The 6,516-nt window shown below is 37.0% G+C and overlaps 1 pseudogene; it reads right to left on the reverse strand.

Moving 5' to 3' along the window:
- Nucleotides 1-823: 823 nt before the first annotated feature.
- Nucleotides 824-4,528, reverse strand: LOC123917948 (annotated as a pseudogene).
- Between the last annotated feature and the right edge of the window lie 1,988 nt (nucleotides 4,529-6,516).

The raw sequence follows: 6,516 nt of genomic DNA on the forward strand, positions 1-6,516 counted from the left end.
TAGTCCACCTAGACCCTCACAAAATCCACATAGCTTGTCCAACCACCTCCATGTCAGCATGACACAACCTCTCCACCAAGATAGGGTAAAATTATTACTCTACCCACTATCTAAGGGTAATATCTTGGCAGTCCCTCTTAATGGGCCTTGGCTAATCCAGCCCACTAAGAGGACCTTTGGCCCAGAGCTGGGGGCTATAAATACTCTCCCTCATGGGAGAGCAAGGTAGAACACTATTCATTATCACAATTACTCTCTCTCTCTAACTTCTCTCTAGTATCTCTTTTGCTCTCTATTCCTTGTCTGACTTTGGCATCGGAGCACCTGCAGGTACAACCCCCCCCTCCGTGGATCATCTGCTCGGATTACTGCCTACCACCTGCTCAACGGACTTCCAGCTGGCCTTCTACCTGTTCTGATCAACAGTTAAGATCATAACCCAATTGCACTCCATGACCATACACACAAGGGTGTGCAACTCAATTTGTAAAAGGTTAGATAAAATTAAAATTTCTAAAACAGCAAGTGCCAAGGAACACTACTTCAAGCTAAAAACAATTTAGTTCCAAATTTTTTTTCTTCTAAAAAGTTCATGTTTTAGCCACAATTTTACGAGTTTAAATAGCAAATTCATGTCAACTCGGTAGTAAACTAAAAAATTGTTAAACTTGAATAACTACCCAAGTTAACTCACTGAAATTGCGAGTTGACTAACTTAACACGAATAAACTCGTATACGAGTTCACAAATCTACACAAGGAATCACATTCTCAAGTGAGGATGAGAGAACGGCAGAGATTATCACAAAAGCGAACGGTGAGGATGAGAAAACAGAGAAAGTTATCGGTGTATCATGAAATCTGCGAGGTTCAGAGAACATATTCACAAAGGGGTAGGCACTTAAGGAATACAAAGAATAACAAACAAAATAGGTCGAGCCCTCAAACCTCGGCGCCTATTTCTAAGAATAAAACTACAGCACCATAACAACATATATCTTAGTTTACAAAAACCTAACCAAAGAAAAACAAAATATATCTTGTTTTAAATTATTGATGCAAAACATGTCATGTATATAATAATTTACGAGTCAATTCTATATAAGAACTCGAATTTGACAACTTCGGTTTCATCATTATTCAACTTTTCTGGCAAATTCTTCCCTATGTTTATATTTGCATGCAGCTGTGCAAAACTCCCACTTCAATACACCATTAGACTTTTTCTACTGGTGAGCAGGGGAGTACTTCTCCATGAGTTTAGTTAAGTCCTCATCAAACTTCTTCTCCATCGCCACCTCCTCCTCCCAGTGCCTCAGCCTCATAGCAGCAATACTCTCTACAAGAGCTTGATAGAGCTTCTCCTTTTCTTCAACATAGTTCTCCATTTCATTATCTTGCACTTCGACAAATTTGAGATATTCCTCCATCCTACATCCAAAGAGATCAAATTCATCGCAAGTCATTGAAATATATAAATACTTACTATCCACAAGACGATAAAATTTTGTACATGTGCTAAGCACTTTAAGATAAAACAAATTAGTGTCATGTGAAATTAGGTTCTCGTAAATTTGTCCTTTGACGATATTAATTTGATAAAATTAATTGAAATACATTAGCTTGAGGAGTGGATAGGGAGATCATCAGAACAATGGAATAGAAAACATAGTCTCAATGAAAGAAAAATCCATACTTGAGTCGTCGATCCTCTTCATTTAAATGAGCACTACTTGACAGCTTGACCTTCTCGCGTTCTTCCTGCTGCATCCTTTCAAAATCTTCTTCTTTTGTATCCCTTAAATTGTGGATGCTACTGATCTGATCCTTAAAGAATTGTTCTTGGTGATACATCTTCAATCAGAACAGGGATAATGGTGAGAAAAAGTATAAATAACAGCAAAAACTTTCCAATAAAACAGCCAAGCAGAAGCAAATTCTAACCCCAACTTGATGGTCCATAAATAATAGTAATATGTTTCAAGTAATGTTTCTGAAGTCCGTATTACCTCGTCTTTGATCTCTTCATGTTGCATTTTTGTTCTCCGCCTTACAATGCGATTTTCCTCCATGGTCTTTCGCAGCTTATCAACCACTATACCATAGGATTCTTCCAGTGCTTTTGAATGTTTTTTCTCTTTGTCAACCTTGTTCTTGAAATAGAGAAGCTGCTGGTTGTCCTCAGTCATTTGGCGGATTTGGTTTACCACCATCTCTTGGTATGATTTCATCTCATACTTAAGTCTATCTTTAACTACAGTTTCAGAAGAAAAAAGATAAGAACACATAAACATATACTTTACTTTAATCTTTGTAGCATACATAGTGACAGTATAAAAAGAAAAAAATAACCAAAGAGAACGAACCTTTGCTATGCCTGTCGAAAATTTCCAAATCTTCTTTAGTTGCCATGTATCCATACAACTGCCTTTTACCACCAGGGAGAAATGAGATACGGCGATTACTAAACCAAGCATCTTTATCCGTTCCTTGCTCAGTAAAATGCTTGTGCAGGCGTTCTGCCTCTAGATAACCACCAGCTGAGGCTTCAAACATCAAAACACTCATCCCTCGATGACCTTGAGGGCCATATGAGTGTCGCGCTTTCTGAGCTGCATAGGAGCTAAAATAATCAAGAAGCTCTGGGTTACCCATTCCTGTCCACTAAAGAGAAAGAACAAAATCGTAAGTTAACACAAAATCTAGCAATGTTCAAGGACAGTTATGAATGTTTTTGCACTATTAATACAAGATGATAAAATAATAATTATGATATTACTAGTTTGTTCATCATCCAGCATTTGATGCAAATAAGAAATATAGCTATACCTTATCATTTTCATCTTGCTCAAGCTTCGTATTCTGAATGATAACCATTGGAGGCCAAACAATATCACGATCTTTCTCTTGTTCTTTTAAACCTATCCATTTACCAAATGTTTCCCCAGCTGGAACTACTGTAGTGCCCTTTCTACGCAATTCCTCATCAAGAAGTACAGCAAGCTCCCTGTGAACCTTGACCCTTTTTGAACCCTTTGTTTTAGCATGATTCATAAGGGGCTGCAGTCCTTTGTACCAATCAATAGAACCAGGACCACGTTGACAAGCTGGACAGTGCCACTGTCTCTCAGGTTCATTGATCTGTTCAACAGTTAGGTTATCCAAATTCTGGAAGAATTTCTTAAACCATTTGTTCTTCTTTCGTGTCTCGTGGCTCTTTTGACTGACATCCGAATCATATTCATCACTCATTAGATCATCGTCAGTATCTTCCAGATCATCACAGTCATCATCCACCTCATCGTCATTCTCATCATCATTCTGTTCAAACACCTCTGGTACAATGTCATGCCTTACATTTGGCTGCGTTGATTACCAGTTCCAGCCATTTTCCAGAGGAGGACGGATGATGGGATTAGAAGTCACATTGTTATAATCATATCCACCCGTGGCTATCTGGGACCTTCCACTGCCTCTGCCAGCAGGTCTCATATAGTTAGCATTTTGTGGCTGCCAGGGGTTCCCAGCACCTCTTCCAGCTCCACCGTGATTGCGCCCATTGTTTCGAGCCATATCAGCATTCCCCCATGCTCTAGGATTAGAATTATGGGCTGGAGGAGCATCCCGTTGTTTCGGAGCACTGCTTCCCCCTTTGTTCTTGGTTTTCTTCGAGTAAACCTCCCACTGTCCTTCATCTTGTCCAGAGCCAAGGTTAACATTAGCAACACCTTGAGCCAGCTGCTCAAATTTGGGATTAGATTGGGATACACCCTTTCCCTTGGCCGAAGCATTACCAACTCTTCTCGAACTCATATTTGTATGTTCCCTGTTATGGATCATTACTTTTGTCAGCCAATTAGGGTTAAGTAAGTATAAAACATTGTAACACCGACGGAGCTTAGCAAAATTATCATTCAATTTAATTCATCACCAAGAACAAAAAAGGGGCAAAATCAGCCTTTGATTACCACTCAAATAACCACCATAGAAAAAAAATTATACACTCAAATAAAAGGGCATCATCATAATCAACACATTTCATTACGAACTCGAAACGCAAAACATCATGTTAGCTTTCATGTAATCGTTTCCATCGTATACAATCAAAACACAAAACATGCAAAAAATCATCACCGGAACAAAACAAAAAAAAAACAGAAAACCTCATTTCATTTCTCATTTTCAATTTTCTTTTCAATTTCTGAGCAGGAAAGAGTATGAAGATGCAAAAGGAACAAATCACAACAAATTTAACAACAGAATCATCATCCAAGGAGCAATGCGGATTATTGGAAAACACAGAACAAAAACAAAGCAAAATCGTTTATCAGCTTTAAAGAAAGAGCGATAGAAATGAAAATCAGTAAGAGTAGAAGAAATCACCGGTGATTCTAGGAAAATCTGGCGTAGAAAAGTCGGAGGAGAAGCGGCGGTTGAAAGGCACGCGCCGCCGGAGTAAGGGAGAGTGGGGTTTAGACTTTAGAGGAGTGTGAGTGAGTAACAGGTGAAACGTAAAACTCCTGAAAATGAGACATGTAAATGATCTTATAGGTGAAACGTAAAAGTAAAAAGTAATGTAACTCAATATAGAAACAATAGTTTTAAAATAGATGTGCATTCAATTTTTTTATTTTTTTAAGAAGTACATTTAATTTTGTCAGAAAAAGAATTGCATTTAACTTTTTTTAAAGTTAAAATCACATTATGCGAAAATTGACCCCCGAATCAGATTCAACTGGTGGTGAAAAATCCAAAAAAGAAAAATTAAAATATTATTTATTTTAATATAAAATTTATATTTTTATTTTGGTATTAGTCATTTGGTTCTCAAGAGAAGCAGTCTGGTAATTCAAAATCCAGTCACATGATAAGTAAAGTTCGACTAAAAAGTGTTTCGCAAGATAAAATTTACATTTTTGATTTTTTAACTTGTGCTATTGCATGATCTAAAGGTAAAAAGATTTGGGCGTTAGTCCTCTTTGACTACCAAAAAAAAAAGGTAAAAATATTTAATTTCACTTTTTCACCTCATGAGTTTTATAATCATGCAATTTTAGTCTTTCAAATTTATGAATTATGAGCAATTTTTTTAAAGTTAAATGAGGAATTTTGATCCTTGAAATTTACCTCATTTGCATTTTTTTTATTCTTTTTATAAGTAATATTAGTAGTTAGTATTATAATGTTACTTTTTCTCCTTTGTTAGGACTTAAATTCTGGACCTCGTGCTCCTTAACCCTTAGCTCAATTAATCATCTCACCCCTTACCTCTTTTGCATTTATTAGTTCCGCATGCACATTTTGGCCAATTTTTATCCAAAATTAATGACTCTATTTATTACAAGATCTCTCTCCAAATACAAGAAGCATACAATTACACCCTCTCTTGAATACAGAAGAATACTAACACTAAACCTCATAGGAGAAACTCTACATTTTTTCTCTCACTCTCAACAATGACATATTGTTGTGTTACTTTGATTTTGGGATGAATGAAGTGGTACAGAGAGCTTGCTATTTATATTTTATAGGAGTGAAATGACACTATTCCAATCACTTTCATTATGGCACTGTAAAAACTTGTGGATCATTTGTCAAAAGTTTTACTGTCATACCATGTAAATTCAACAAAAGTTGGCTTTACACATTTCTTGTGTTCACAAACACTCTATCCACATTCTTTCTCAATCCACTAAAGGCTCCTCGGCGAATCTGCAGACACAGTTATCAAAAGCAAGCATTCCATTTTAATTTTTTTTTTGTTCAATATTTATGCCAGATTTAGTTTTAGTTCAGTAATGAGCCTGACCAAGCCAACCAAGCCAAACATGAAGTGTTGCTTTTCCTCGCTTTATCTTTTTCCACCTTGTTTACCTCCTAAAAATAGACGTGTCGTGTTGGTCATTTGTCACGCGATGTTATCTCTTTCGGTGTTAACATTTAGGGCCTTCATGGACGAGAGCAGCTTTGCTCCTTTTCCTAATGCTCCTTTTTTTCCTTTTCCTTTCATAGATTGAAGACATGTGGCAGTAATAAATCTGATGGTTATAATTTAAAGACCATAATTAATAATTAAAAATTAAAAGCACACAGAATAAGGAAAGCGCGTTTGTTGGTCTTTCCATCTTCTTCATCACCCTTGCCATTTGCCAACCTCCTCCGCCGCAGCCACCGCCGACGCCACTTTCCGGCCATGACAGGGAGGCAGTTTTCCTCCTGGTTTCTCAATAAACCACCACACACCAAGAACCCAAAACCAGGAACACAAAAGAATTGTGTTGTTACTATCTGCCATAATTTTAAATTAATTCGAATTGTCCTTCTAGTTTTATTCACTGTTATAATTTCATTCTCCTAAATTGCACGACTATTATAGTATCAGATTGTCAATCTGCAGTGTAAAAATTCAACAAGAATTGTGTTATTACCGCGAAACAGCGATTTCCAGAAGACAAGATGTTGAGGTGGTTTTGCGGTTTTGAGTTCCTGGTGTGTGTGGTAGTCTATTGTTGTCTAT

Source organism: Trifolium pratense, linkage group LG3, assembly GCF_020283565.1.
Source record: "Trifolium pratense cultivar HEN17-A07 linkage group LG3, ARS_RC_1.1, whole genome shotgun sequence".
In the NCBI taxonomy this organism is placed as follows: domain Eukaryota; kingdom Viridiplantae; phylum Streptophyta; class Magnoliopsida; order Fabales; family Fabaceae; genus Trifolium; species Trifolium pratense.